Below are 15,238 nucleotides of genomic sequence, written 5' to 3' on the forward strand. Positions count from 1 at the left end.
TGATTTCATGGACTGGCTTCTTGTAGACTACTTACTGCATGTCAGACATTTAGAACAAAAGCAACATTTTCAGTTGAGTATATTTCTGAATATTCACATACTTAGTAACGTGCCCATTTGGATGTTTTGGCACCCAACTGAATACTGAAAAACTCAGTTAACTAAGATTTCAGTTACATGATACCTCTTGTCTAAATGATTTTGAGGACTTAAGTGGTTAACTTAGTCCTACACCTTTATCTGAATATTCAAAACCATGTAAATATAGCCTGGATAAGAAAAAAAATAATGATATTGTTCTTTTCATTGTTTTCTGTTTTAATAGCTTTTCATTCTACAGCCTAACACAATGTCTGGCACATAACATGTGCTCCTTATTGTTGAGTGAATGCCACTGATTTTAATACTTTAAAAAAGGGTGTTATGTCTGTCTTCAAAGGTATATTCCTTCATTGGAAAGTACTGAGTCCCTACTCTGTACTCAGCATTAGACATCGAAAAGTAGTGTGCAGCTCCAATTTTGGAGAGATTCTACAGTTATTTTTATATTCCGGAAACCCTCCATTGATGGATTTTAAGAGTAGTTATTTATTTTGTTGTAATTTTATGTAAAGTAACAACACCTATAAACAGATGACTTTAGTACTCTCTACACCGGGAAGCAAACAAGGAACACATTCTCAGAAATATGAAGATGATGTTACTTTCTGTTCCATTGTCAAAAGCACGTGTGCTTTGGCATTTTTGTTTTACTGGTAGTAACAAATTTGTCCTGACTCTTATATTTTCCTTTCATTGCATTTCTGGCTATTTTCTAAGAAGTGGTGTCTGTGGAAATGTTGTAGGTGCTATGGACAAAACCAAAGCAACAACTGGGGGTTCATTTCCACCAGACTCTAGTTGATCAAGCTCTAACTAGCTGAGTTCAGATAATCAGGGCATGATTTACCTATTAATTTTTTTTGTCCAATTTAGTAAAAATAACTGTTATATATTAATCTGTGGAAACAAGCAGTATGCTATTATTTTTCAAGTGCTTGTGGACTCTTTTAAACCTTAAATGTTTCTGAGAATGGCCTCTGCTGCCATTGTTAACCTACTCATTGGTAAGTACAATTAGTGTTGACTTAAGATTTGAGTTAATGTGGTTTTTGTTTAAAAGTCTGGATTTGAATATGTGGGTCACATCTCTTCTGTTCATATTTAGACTTTTACTTACAATATCTCTCCTCAGAAAAGTCTGTGGTTCTCGGTTTTTCTGGGTGTGTACGAACATGAATGGTTTGTTGAAAATCTTGAAGTTTCTTACATCCAAGATTGAAACATCAGCTGGGGTGTCCTATGTGATGACTTAGTACTGCAAATGTCATGTATTTAATTTTATGCCTTCTCCTTATCCCACTACAAAAATAAAATAAAAAATACAAAAATAAAACCCATACGTTCACACCTATTCTAGTGCTGCATACTAACTAGCGCCTCTGTTCAGAACTTGTATCATGCGGGATTCGGCAGTGAGGTGGATGAGATAAGAACATTTCATAACCTTTCTTCTAGGAGTTTCAAAAAAAAAAAAAAGCCCTGACTATGTTATATTCATTTTTGGAATATTTTACAAACAATACACAACAAAGAATTTTTATGTTCCTTGTTGATTCTTGCTAGTTTTTCCCACAGTTGTGGGGAAAATTCTTTTCTTTCCTTCGCCCACTCTGGTTTCATCAAGGCTTTTAAGTCTTCATACAGTCATACCTAATACAATGCTGTTTATGCCATCAAAGCCCACTTCCTTCCAGTGGAGACCTAGTGCTCACCGTGGATAGAGCTTGATGTCGCCAGGGATGCTGGACGATACTGTCATTAAGATGCTCTCATTTTATACTTCCACTGTTGCCCATCTTTTTTTTGATTTTAATGGATCTTTCCATTTAAAAACAGATGCTTGTCTTTTCAAAAAGTCAAGTTTAACATAAACCTTCAAGCTCACTTTTTATTCATTCTACTCCTTTGTGGGCAGAAAGATGTTATCTGAGTTGGTAACTTATAGTTAGAAGATAAAAGTTGATGGGTTAGGGTCTTTTCTTCACTTGGCTCTGGATATCCAGCTGTCATCTGGTAAATGATGATAATGATGATAGTCACTAGCGGAATTAACAGTTATTATATATTGAACCATAAGGAAAAAATTGGTTCTCTTTGCATGTTCAGCCTTATTTGTTTCCTTCCTCAATGTGAACTCGGGGAAGATTTTTCAGAATGCAATTCAATTTCTAGTTTAAAAAAATTACACTAAAATCTCTAGAATTTGCAATATATTTGAGTGGTGGGGTGGGAAGTCATCTCTGTATCACATGCAAATTGTATTTTTCCAAAGTATGTGTATCCTTTGGATTATCTCCCTCACCAGCCCCCATTCATCCTGCTGGTTTCTTAAAAAAAAAAAAAAAAATGCATCCATTTGGTGGAAACAGCTGGATTTGATTTTTGTGAAACTAGCATGCGAAATCATAGTTTTTAGCAATTGTATGTGCAAACAAATTACTGAATACTGTTTTGATACATTGGGATTCCCTTGGAATAGGAGATATGACTTTGATTCTAAGAATATCCTAGGAGATGATCCATTTGGAGTTTTCCATGATCAGAGGTTAGCTAATCCATTTTGGATGAATATGTGTTATAAATATATACAGCCCAGATCGAGAGTCTGTAGAGAAGCGAAGAATAAATCAATGACTTGGTCTCTGTGGGCTTTGACCACCAGTGAAGGAGTTAACAAGTACACACACAGCAGGAAGGGAATGATAAAGCTGCCATTTGATTGAGCCATACACAAAGCTGAAGGTATCAGGAGGAGAGGTAACAGTCTGTTCTAAACTTCTCTTTTTTATAATGTGTGTTGTGTTCCTGACATAGACTAAATGCTCCATCAATTTAAGGTACTATTGTCATCACCATTACAGTTACTATTATTGCTGTTAAAACCACTATCACTCTTCCTCCATTTGCTCTTTGGTGAAACTTGGGTCACTTAGACTTGAGTTCTGGCTGAGCATTTATTCACAAAAATTTGCATTTGGGAGGGGGCAATAATACTTATTAATCATTTGACAGAACTGTCTGTCATTTATTACCCTGACACTCAAGAAAATTATGATGTTTAACTGAGAATTCAAACTATTCTGAAAGGTCTTGGAGGAAAGTTAAAACACATTAGGAGATCATATTTTAGGTGGAAAATTTGAAGAATAAAGTCATTCCAAAAGTGCAGTCAAATTAAGAACATGAGATTATCTTAACTTCTCACTCTGACAGTTGAGTGTTACATTGGTTAAGTTTAGTGCATTTATACAAACTTAGTGAGTTTAAAACCCATAAGGGGCCTGGTCAGGAATATAAAAATCGTAAGAGGTCTTCAGCCATCCCTCCCACTTTTGCTTTTCCTGCAGGAGTCCCTCTGAAATCCAGGAAAGCAGTCCCAGCTACAGTTTAGTGTTGGTTCCAGTCTTGGCTTTCAGTTTAGAATGGACAAAGGACTGATAAAAAATGCTGGTTGCTGAAGAGATACTTTTCTATTACTTGTTAGAGAGGGAAGAGTTCTTTTGTTAGAAGGAAAACCATTCAGTTCAGTTCCTACCATTGACCTAGAAGAAGAAAAAAATGTTCTAAAAGAAATTATATAACCAAAAATATATTTACTGCCATCTTCAACATAGCTCTTCTATTGTACAAGGAGGGTTTTTAATGAAGACATGGAACTGGGTATCACTGCTTAACCTTCCAGGTTTCAGGCTCTTGTGAATGTACCTTTAAAAAAAAAATCTGATAATTGTTCCCAAGAGGTGGTGTGTGTGTGGGGGGAACAGGCAATTGATTTACATTCTCAGTGTAATAGGCAAATCTTTATTTAAAGGAATCCTGGGGTGAATCCATTTCTACTAGGTAAAAATCACTTCATAGGGTGTTTGTTTAATGGACCTCAGATGCTCAGAATTCCTTTAATCATAATTCTTTGTTTGCAGTACACTTTGTCATGCCATTATTGGCTCATGTATGGCCAATAAATATTACCCATTTTAGATTCTTGGGTTGGGTGGTGGGTGGATATTCACTGTATTATGATTTTAAAATGATATATGAATAAATAAAATTTAAAATTTCCCCTAAATAAATTAGTAAATAAAATTTCCACAAATGTCTCCTTTGTGTTTTTCCTTCAAGTAGAGAACATCTGTACTGAATGAAATTTTCCTTTCGTTCAGAAGGACAGCTTTCTTTAGACAGTGATTTTTTTTTCCTCCTAAAATTCCTTTATATTCACTTCCATAACATTCCTGGTATCTTGAAGCAAAGGATACTTATTATTTTTCAATGGGGTTCATAGTCCACAGGATATTTGCAATTTGCTTAGGTGCTTGTCCTGATAAAAATCCAAATGAAAACTTCCTTATAGTTTGTATCAACTTGGACATGAATTCCTCTGGGAAAAGCCTATGTCCAAAAAAATTTAGGCTACTCTGTATAGATTTTTTTATGTGCTTTAATTAGCATATTAAAGAACACAATTTTATACTTGTATTTCAATCCAACACAAAGATTTAAGTGGTTTATTTAATTCTGCTGTAATCTGAGCAATTGTTTGGGAGATATTTTCGTGAGACTTAGAAGGAGCCTGGGGTGAGCTTTGACACTCCATCCTGAGGGCTTATTAACATTCTAGAGTGTTTGGGCGACATTAGGAATTTACCTTTGTTCCAAGGCAGCGCATGCTAGAAAACGAAGTCAAATTGACTATGATTAATCAGGCAAAGTGAGATTGCTGTTTCAGCTTTTAGTTTTTGACGTTTTGCAGTGATCTGGACTTTCAGGAAGGAGTTGACAGAAGGACTAACAACCTTCATCCAAGTGTAAAACTTACTGAGAGTTCAGTTTTTTCATCCCTTTGAAATTAAAGGGCACTGCTGAGTTTTTAGTGCGTCTCAGCATTTGGAGTAAGTATTGAGCACCAGCTCCGTGCCGTGTGAGCATGTGTCTGAAGAGGTGAAGGAGAGAGGCCGGTGGGGCTCCCACTTTAGTCTCTATGGAGCTTCATGGTGTTCAGAGTGAATAGTTTCCTCTCTTTGGCTTTTTAACCTATACTATGAATTTACATAGACATATTTGGAGGAGAAATTCAAGGTCATATTCTTTTTCGTAGAATCATATTAATGTTTACAACATGAGGTCCATGCTGTTTAAGCCGTCCCTGAAATGTAGCTGTGTACCTCCTAAAAGACTGGACAAGTGAATCAGGTGGGAGAACTAAAGAGATTCAGGTTGAAAAAGAAAAGATTACATTGACATATGTCTTTTCTAATGAAAGGCTTCATGACAAGCTTCATACAGTTTTGATCAACTGTATTTGAACTAATGGCACTTACAGTTCTTTGGTATAAGTACTATAGTACTTAGAATTCTTTGATATCCAAAATATCAAAGATGTCAAGTTCTTTTGATTCTAATAATGTCTATACTTCAGTAGAAGAAAGAAGAACCACACATATGCATGTAAAATGCCCCTACCCCATGGGAGTTCAAGAATCCCTGAATTCCAACCAGTGGACACCTAGGGTTTCTGGAACCCAGAATAAGAAAGAACCCTGCAATTCAGAAGACATTTCAACCCGTGGGAAAACTGTCTTAGGAGAGAACACTTTGGGGCAGGATGGGGCCTTCCCGGTCATACGTCCTTTCCCCTTGTTGATATAACATTGCTTGTGGCCTCTGAGGAGGGGCTGAGAACGGGCTCAGAGGTCGGTGGGGCAGTGAGATGCTCCGAGTTAAAGAGCTTGGACAGTAACGCAGTGATGACCATTCCCATTTGTGCCGTGGTGGAAGCAGTTCCCTGGCCTTGAAGGGATACTTTGGACTTTAATTGTCACCAGCATCAAATTCCTCCAAAATTCTCAGAATTCTTTCCTCCAAATTCTGAGATTCACAGATGTCTATGTCTACCTATGGACCAGGAAATAAATTTGATTCTAAGTTAAGCTGAGATCATTGAGTATGTATAATATATACACAAATGGGAAGAAAAAGAAAGAATGGATAAGAATAATCCATGCTCTCTTTCCTTATCTAAAATTGGAATACCTTTCGAGTGACATTAGAAATCCAACCTTACAGCTCAATGTCAGTCTGGCATGGATCTTCTTGTAGAAACCTCTGAAATGTAATAAACTTATAGTTTAATAGAACTAAAGAGGTCATAATAAAGACGTAAGCATCACCGCAGAGCCTTGTCAGTTTTCAAAGTATAAAATAACTAACTGAAAGCTTTTCCTTTTACTTGTCATGTTCGTTTAATAACATGCCTAATGAATAATAGCAAAGCAGAGTGAAGAATTTTTAAGTTGGTTTCTCTACTGAAATTCTTATCCATTGCCAAACTTGCTTTGTTAAGATCTGTAAGGTTTTGTTGCAAAAAGGCCCTCTTTTACGTGCATTACATTTGTGACATAGTGGTTGTGCAGGTGGAGTAGGATGTGTGTGCAGTATTCATCAAGAAAATAGCACAAAGTGCATTTACAGGCCATGGAGAAACAATAGCGGGTGTTGATAAAATTTGTAGTACTAGAGCTTTGAAAACGTGCCTGTTGTAAACTCTCCTGAAACTTAGAATTCCACCTTTAAAACAAAATCATTTTTTCATTAGATGATAGTACATGAATAAGGCACTGCAGCCTGGAAATTTGGTTCTACCATTGTAAAAATGGTGAGACACTGTTGTGATAGCAGGTTTTGTATTCCATTCTCTAAACTTAACAATATACCGAAAGCTGTCTTGTGGGCAATTTCTGAAGTTTGGAAGCTTTCGCCTCCAACCCCCGTGGTCATGGACAGTTACTGAGTTCTTGGCTCTAAGTATGTACCAAGCATGGTGCTAGGCAGGTTTGGAAGGGAAGTAAGCTCCTGAGAATGACATTTTAGAGCTCTCTTTTAATAGTTAAGAAAGTGAGATCTTAAGAGTTGTAACTCATCTGAGGTCAAGACAGCTAGGAGCAGAGTGAAGACTTGACTTCAAGCTTTTTGACTTAGCAAAAGTGCTGATTTATATCAGGCCATTCCGTTTTTGTAAAAGCAAATCATAATCACTATAATACACTACTTAGGTGGTAGGAATTTTATAAGTGGGGATCAAAATACAATTTTAACTTGAAAGTTTTTAATTTTAAAATTTCTTGGAAATTAACATATTTGAATAAGACATTTTAGTAATAGCAACAAGCTTGTGATGTGAACAGTTTTTATTAAATAGCATATTTTAGCCCCAAAATGGAAAAATGTAATCTTAACCTAAAAATAAAAAGACTTTACATATGGATTCTAAGCCATCTAAAGTCATTAGGATTTATACCTCGTAAGTGGTGCTTTTAAACTAGTTCTGTTTGGAGTGGTGGTGTGCTATCTTTCAAAAAAAAGCTGTTTGAATTTTTACTTTTTCTGATTATCATAGCTAACAGATGGTTTGCACTTAGTTCAGTGAACCAAACAAAAAAAGAACAGACTTTGCATAAAATTTCTGTTGATAGTGCATTTTATCTCACTGAAATGGATCATATGAACTTTCTGAATAATGAATAGCATATTTACATTATTCTGATCTTTTTTGCTACAGAGTAAGAAAGAAATGTGAAGGACAAACAGCCTAGCATTATCATTTTAAAAGTTATTCTGCTGAATTAAAGTATTTTTCTATTCTTACTGCATTGCTAATGCTGGGTATGTTCCATGCGCTGCTTGCAAAAAATTGTTCCAGTGACTTTGAAAGCATAAGGCACTATTTATCTCATTGAACTACTAGAACTGGTAGTAAATTAATTTTTATAAGGGTTTTAAGCCTTAAAGTTTCAAGAACCCACATCATTTTGCTAATCCCAATTTTAAAAGGATTTAGTAGAGTTGCAATCCAATATTTGACTTTCTATTGATTCACCATCACCGGCCTGTTCATAGTTGTTGGTCGATGCTTGTGTGTGGTGGGAAATGTGTACGTGATGGTGGCCTAAGGTGGGCAGGATGGTATTACCGAAGTGGTGGTAACTTGACTAGTGAGGAGTGCAGGTAGCAGCTGTAGTAGTTGGTACCAATGGTAATTGAAAGTTCAAGAGTCTTTTGTTTTAGGAATGGGGCTTTACTTCATCACATACAATTTTAATTCATTACATATTAGACCAGAGAAATCAGTAAAGTGGAGCTATATAATTTCACTTCTAATTTTGTATGCATGAATCAGAATTCAGACTGTTTTCAAGAATTGGAAGAAAGGTGCTCATTTTATTGAACTAAGTATAATTTCTGTTGAGTGAAATAAAAGGGGAAAAAAGAATGCAAAAATCTTTATTTTTTTGCCCTCCCAAAAATGATGTGTGTAGAATAATGTTTTCAGGCAGAGAAAGTAATTTTTCTCTAGTATTCTTGTCAACAGAACTTCTACTGCAATTATTTTCTGAATTGGATTTTCCATGTCTTTAAAGGCATAATATATGGCATTGCTAGTTTAATAAATCATGAGATTCTAGGCTCAGAAGAAGCCTATATATTTCATTTTAAGCAAAACCATGCCTAACCATTCCTCATAGGTGTGTGTACTATGTAAGAGTGAGCTGGAGATTGTACATGTGCAGACATAGCTGCAGGAAAGTCAAAATTTCCTAACTAGTATCATAAATAATAATATTTTCATATTTAAAAACAAAATGTTGAGACTATCTATAACTGAAGAAAACAATCAGCATTTTGTCCTTAATTTCTTAATCCCAAAACGTCTATGTAACAGTGTAAGTCAAAAAGGAAAATCCTGGGCTTCTCTCAACCCACAAAGAGCATGTAAATATCAAAGACACGTAATAATCTTGATTCTTCCCTGCAAGAGTACACGCTCTGCCCTTACAGGATTGCTTGGGAGCAAAGTAGCTGAGCACATTCATGAGGCTTCCTTTACCTCACAGAGTCTCCCGTTGATTTGGTCCCAATTCCCTGGGTACAGGCATGTGATACAAATGAGTGAAACAGGTTAGTGCAAAATAGTAAGGAATGGTTGGGAACTGTGGTGAACCAGAGAGCAATCAATTTTAAAAATACTGTGTGTCCCAAAAACATACACTGGGAGTTGGGAAGAGTGACTGATAAAACATTTATACAGAACCAAGCAGAGTTCCTGCCATTGTGAGAATGTCACGTTGTGGAATGAGACTGCAGCCCAGAAAACCCATATTTGTATCCTAGATCTCTTTAAATATGTCAGAACACACTGGCAAATGAAGCAATTCCAAATCTATTTTCCCTTCTTAAAAAGACACATAGAAAGAAAGAGGTTGGGAAATATCCATATAGTAGCTATTGATGGGAGTTGACTCCCATCAATTTTCAGGTTTTCCAGATTTCCCTATTATCTTAAAGATACTCTGAGCAGAAGCAAAATTCAATCTTGGTAGAATGTCCTTTTCCTGCTTCTTAGAGTTCATATTTGTCTCTTAGGCTAGCTTCATTATCCTTTCATTCAGCCAAAAATGTCCTCTTGTAAAAATGATCAACTAAAGCCTCATCTCCAAACAGTTCTACTTTTTCAAATTATGAATCACAGCTTCCTTAAGTCTTGGAAGCATACAGTAGTGAGGATAAAGGCGGTGGAGACTGATAAATTTTGCTGAAATGAGAAAGATAAAATCTCCTGTTTGTGTGTGATCGGAATATTCCCAGCATTTACTATTGTGATTTTCTAGGCTATGTGGGTGAATGATAGAGCTTTTCTTTTCTGGTCTTGTGGAAGATTGTTTTATGTGTGATAGGTAGGTACATTGGTAGAGGTTTTCATTACCCGCTACTCAGAGTTAAATATTCCATACAGGGGTACATGGGGAAGGGGAGAGACAGAGGAATTACAGTTGCGAACACTAAAATAGACTTGTTGCATAAGGTGAACCTTTAAACTTGAGAAAGGTTTATCAAATCAATATTTATTTGATCTGAATAGGGGATATGTAATGGTGTAATACCCCTTGACATTTTTCCAAGTCATCAGTATCATGAGGACATACCTTGTGGGTTTTTACAATTTTCTAGTCACCGTGAACTTACATGATTATCACTTTTTTGGGAAGATGAGGAAGTTGAGTGGGGTGGGCGGTTTTTGGCAATATGGACTTTGGTGTAAACTAACTACCTATTCTCTGACTATTGGTTTGTATCTGCAGAGAATCATGACAAACTTAGTTTATCAGCCACAAAAAAGAAGTTGTATCATTAAATCATAGAATCTGAGCTGGCAGATAATTTAGCTAATACCCTTTTAACTAGACCTGGTTCCTCACATTTCTGAATCATTCTGAATCACCTGTCCTCTCTTTAAAATGACAGAAATCTAACACCTTTCTTGGAAGGCAGCTTCTAATGGACAGGAACACTCTTTATTAGGGTGTGCTGCATTGTATTGGGTCAGTGTCTTACTCTTTTTTATATTATATCCTTTGTTTGTAGTTTTGTCTTCTAGTATAATATGGAGTCATTGTCTTCTTACACATTGCCATTCACATATTTAAAGAAAGCTATCATCTCTTCTCTAAGGCTTTCCCCCACCCCAAGAGTGAAAAGAAGCAAAATGTAGAAGTATGAGCAACTTATCTTTCTAAAGCTCTTTGCCCAGCACTTTTCTTATTCACTTAACCCTTATATCACTTCTGTAACATCTCTTTCCAAGATGGGAAGACTGAGAGTGCAGTGACTTGCCCAGACACATGGCCGGTAACCCTCAGAGCTAATTGGCTAGACTCAGAGCAGGGTTCCCTCTCTGGGGCCCAGCTACATCCCTGCTTATCATACCTGAACACCTGCATTGTCTTTAATTGCCTTCAAGTCATGACATGGCTTCCAGGCCCCTCACCCTACCCTGGTCACTCTTTACTGGACATACTTGGTCAGCATTTAAGAAAAAGATGGCAGCTACAGCCAAGCATCCATCCATTCAGGAAATATTTGAGTGGCTGCTCTGTGCCAGGCATCCTCTAGGTATTTGGGATACACCAGTAAACAAAGCAGTCAAACGAAGTTCTTGCCCTCATGAAGCTTACATTCGGAGGGTTTCCAACAGGGCTCAGACCCTTCAGACCCCCACAGCAACACCCAAGAGGAGTTTGAAACAGCGGACTGAAGAATTGGAGTAGCGGGTTCTGTGCTCTTAAGAAGTTAAGATGGGGGACTTCCCTGGTGGCACAGTGGATAAGACTCTGCGCTCCCAGTGCAGGGGGCCCGGGTTCGATCCCTGGTCAAGGAAATAGATCCCACATGCATGCCATAACTAAGAGTTCCCATGCCACAACTAAGGAGCCCGCCTGCTGCAACTAAGACCTGGTACAACCAAAAAAAAAAAAAGTTAAGATGGGAATTCTATACGAAAACTTAAAATGATGTATTAAAAAATATAATATCTCTGCTCATTTCCCCCTTTTCATCCCTTCAAACAGATTCCTTCTGTGGATTGAGAGAATAATGCTGACTTCTATTGAATTATACCAATTTATTTCCAGGCACAAAATGAGGCCACAGAAAAACTTTTGGTAATAGAAGAGAAAGGTCTCTGATATTATCGGAAGCCATTTGAAATAAAATCTAAGCAAAATGAAAGCATGAAAGATGTGATTTACTGGGCCCAAGACTTTATTTGTTCTGGGATATGTTTTGAATTCAGACATGTGGGGAGGACTGAGAATACGAGATATTTGAGAACCCAAGAGATGGATAAGGAATGAACTAGATAAATTGTGAAATGAATACAGTGTTTCAGAAAATGGTATATGTTTTTGTAAAAGTAGTAAAAGCGTTCAGTTTTTTATTGCAGGAAGCCTTCTTTTATGAAATTGTTTAAAATTTTTGTAGCTAGAAGAAATGAGTTTTAATATATGTTAGAATTTTTAATACAGACATAAGTTATGATACTTATCTAGTTAATTAATTGGTCCTTAAAAATTTCCCCATTGCTTATATTTTAATAACTATTATACTTTCAATCTTAAGGTAATAGTGGTTCATGAATTTGGAAGGTGAGACTCTATTGCAGATGAGGTTTTAAAATTCCGAAGTCTGCCTAGTATATTTTTGGTCTCTGCGTGATGCCCTTCATCATCAGCTGGGTCTTAGATGGGCTGCCAGGAGCCTGGGAACAGCTAGAATTCTGCATTTCTTTGCGCTGAAATGGTTATAGAGGAAAGGGCATAGAGGAAAGGGCATGGACTTTGAAGCTACACAGACCTTGGGTTCAAATGTAGGTCTGTGATTTTGAGCAAGTTCCCTAACATCTCTGAGCCTCAGTTTTGTCAACTGAGGATTGGACAACATTTCCGCTGAGGTGGTTGTGAGGATTAAATAATGTATATCCAGTGCCCAGAACATAATACAAGAGCAATGAATGACCCCAATGATTACTTTTTATTTTCATATCCCGAAGCCTGTGGTAAATGGCCTTGCTTATGAGTGGAATCCTCTCTCAGTTGTTTTTTTCTCCCCAGAGAATAGTCTCAAATATTTATTCCTTTTTTCTTTCTTTCTTTTTTGCCCCCACCATATCCAAAACTAAAGGAACAGTATCCTGCAGCTCTGTTGATTCTGAGTTTCTCTTCGGCAAGCTATCTTGAGCTACATGATGTAATTGTTAGCTAACATTGGCTTTGAACCAAGCTGTGGCGACAAGTTTCTTTCCTTAAGGCATGCTCTGGATAGTATTTCATCTCAGTTTAGAATCTGTACTTCATAACCGGACTGTTTATTGGCAAAGAACTGCCTGTGCTTCACTTGCAGGACGTGGTGGTGAGCGCTTTGCTCGTCCAGGCGCTGTCTCCTTGGTCCAGGGTTCATCACAGGAACGCTGAACTCTGAAAGATACACTTCACGCTTGTATCTTTAGATGGCACAAACCAGTAAAAACCTTCAGTGACTGTAACAAAATAGAAACATTGTGAGACTTCATTCCATTGCTTCTAAAAGGTCAATGCCCGTATCATATCTTACTGTTGTGAGTCAGACTCGATTTTGTGTCCTGACCTTGATACTACTAGCTAATACTTCACCTCTCTAAGCTTTGGTTTTCTCATGTGTAGGCTAGGGATAGGAATAGTACGTACCTAATTGGGTTGTTGGGTAATTTATTTGGGTTAATGTATGTAATGCACTTAGCCTACCTCCTAAAACCTAGGGTGTTTTGATAAACGTTAGCTCTCAGTAGTAGCAGCAAAAGAAAAAGTCTTAGTGATGGTAGTTTATTTGTGTATATTTTATGAACATATCTCATTTCAGGAATTCCCAGAACTCTTCTTAAATTTTAAATTGATGGTCAAATTGTCTTTAAGCAATATCTTAAAGAAGTATCTTTAAGAAAGTCTCGCTCTTCTTTTTTATTCTGGCTGCGTTTTCTCTTCCCTGGATAATTCCAAGTTGCCTGTCTCTGAATCCTGTTTCCTCCAGCTCTGTGCCCCCAGGCCAGCCTCCATGGGGACTGTGGAATTATGGGCTCTTCTTTTGCCTCTGACGCCGCCTTATATGTAGGTGCTTGTTTCTGATTGCCTTGTGGATTTCTAAGCTTTGCTTCATACCCTTCACACTGCCTCTCTTACTTTTCCCTCTGCCGCTCCATCTTGTACCCTTCATTCATTCAAAGGTCACTTATATAAAGAACATGTGAGTTTCTCAGGTCTTCTGAATAAGGGTGGCCAGGTTCCTGAAACCAGCGTTCACACTTACTTTGCCAAGCTGCCTCTTTCTGATTGCTTAAAATATTCTCTTCTTCCTCTTCTCTATAAGGCCTTCTAGACTGGTCCAGGAAGAGCACCCTGCTTCTTCTATGAACCTTGGTAATGGATCCGTCATCACTGTCTACCAGCAGAGCATCTGATAGATTGAAACATCTTATTCTCCAACAGTGAATAGGGGAAAAGAAGAGTTTTCTATAAGAAGAAATTATTAATGATTATTATAGTGAAACACATATATTAAAGCTGCAGTATATTTAGTTTTGAATGCTATTTGGCACTGATTTTAGAATTTGGGACATTCTGAGACTATGATAAATTACAAATATGTTTCAAATCTTAAACACATTTTGTGTAAAAAATAATAAATGTGTTTTAGCAAAGAATCATCAGTAGTAGAAAGTTTCTTCTTGTGGCATACATTCCATCAAAATATATTTCAAAGCCGAGTCATATCAAGCTTAGGGATTTATGAGAATGTATTTTTGGCTCTAATAGATAATACACACACACACACACACACACACACACACACACACATCCTTTAGTTCTTTAAGTAAAAAGGCCAGTACTTTTTCTACACAAAAATTACTTTCACCTCAAAAAATTAAACATATTTTAGCATCTTTTTCATTTCAAGGGTGTGTGGTTATATCCAAAGGGGTTATATGATGACACATAGAACAAAATTTCTGCCTTGCAGGCTTATCAGATACATATGTTTTGGGGACGGGGTGATAAGCCAAATATATGTGACGCTCCAGTCCAGGGCATAGGTGAGGAATGGCATCCAGAGATGTGGGTTCTGTTTGAGGGATCATGCGGAAGTTTCATGGAGAAGGTAGGATTTGAAAAGGATCTTGAAAAAGGAGTAAAGAGGTATCTACAAATAGAGATTGAGGTTTAAAAGACATTCTTGATGGGGAAACAGTGTGAGCAAAGGACCCTGAAAAGTATGAGACCTGTTGGCAAAAGAGCACACGCTTCTCTTTGACCAAAGTAAGGTGGAATGTAAGGGAATTGGAGGGAGGGTAAGGGAGGGGGAAGAGAAGAGGAGTAATAGTAATAGCTAATGCTTATGGAGTACCTGCTATGTGCCAGGCATTGTTTTAAGCACTTTACTTGCATTAACTGATTTAATCCTAAGGAAGAGAAGGCCGGAGGCACAGATTGGGTCATAGTTCAGACTTTGGATGATGAGGTCATGAGTGTGTCATTCGGTTGGCAGTGAGGAGTCTGAATTGCCGCAAGGAATAACTGAGCTCCTGCGAAGTGAGGACCGTGGATGAACTGAGGTTACACCAATAAGAAGGGTATTCACAGGAAGTTTTAACTGAGGTAACTGGGCATATTAGAAGTTCCCCTGCCCCCGCACACACACACACACACACACACACACACACACACACACACACAAAATGAAGTCTCCATGGGCAGCAGTGTTAGTGTTTTCATATTTG

General features: G+C 37.3%; 1 protein-coding gene across 5 annotated transcripts in view; it reads left to right on the plus strand.

Moving 5' to 3' along the window:
* SLC7A2 (solute carrier family 7 member 2) overlaps positions 1 to 15,238 on the plus strand; it is a 72,177-nt gene that overhangs the window by 2,366 nt on the left and 54,573 nt on the right. Inside the window, exon 1 of one of the 5 annotated variants that reach the window (XM_057537212.1) lies at positions 56 to 72. The exons of the other annotated variants lie outside the window; for them this stretch is intronic. The gene's annotated coding sequence lies outside the window, so the exon portion shown is untranslated. Of the gene's footprint in view, positions 1 to 55; positions 73 to 15,238 lie in introns of those variants that run through there. 5 annotated transcript variants of the gene reach the window in all.

Source organism: Balaenoptera acutorostrata, chromosome 21, assembly GCF_949987535.1.
Source record: "Balaenoptera acutorostrata chromosome 21, mBalAcu1.1, whole genome shotgun sequence".
Classification (NCBI taxonomy): Eukaryota; Metazoa; Chordata; class Mammalia; order Artiodactyla; family Balaenopteridae; genus Balaenoptera; species Balaenoptera acutorostrata.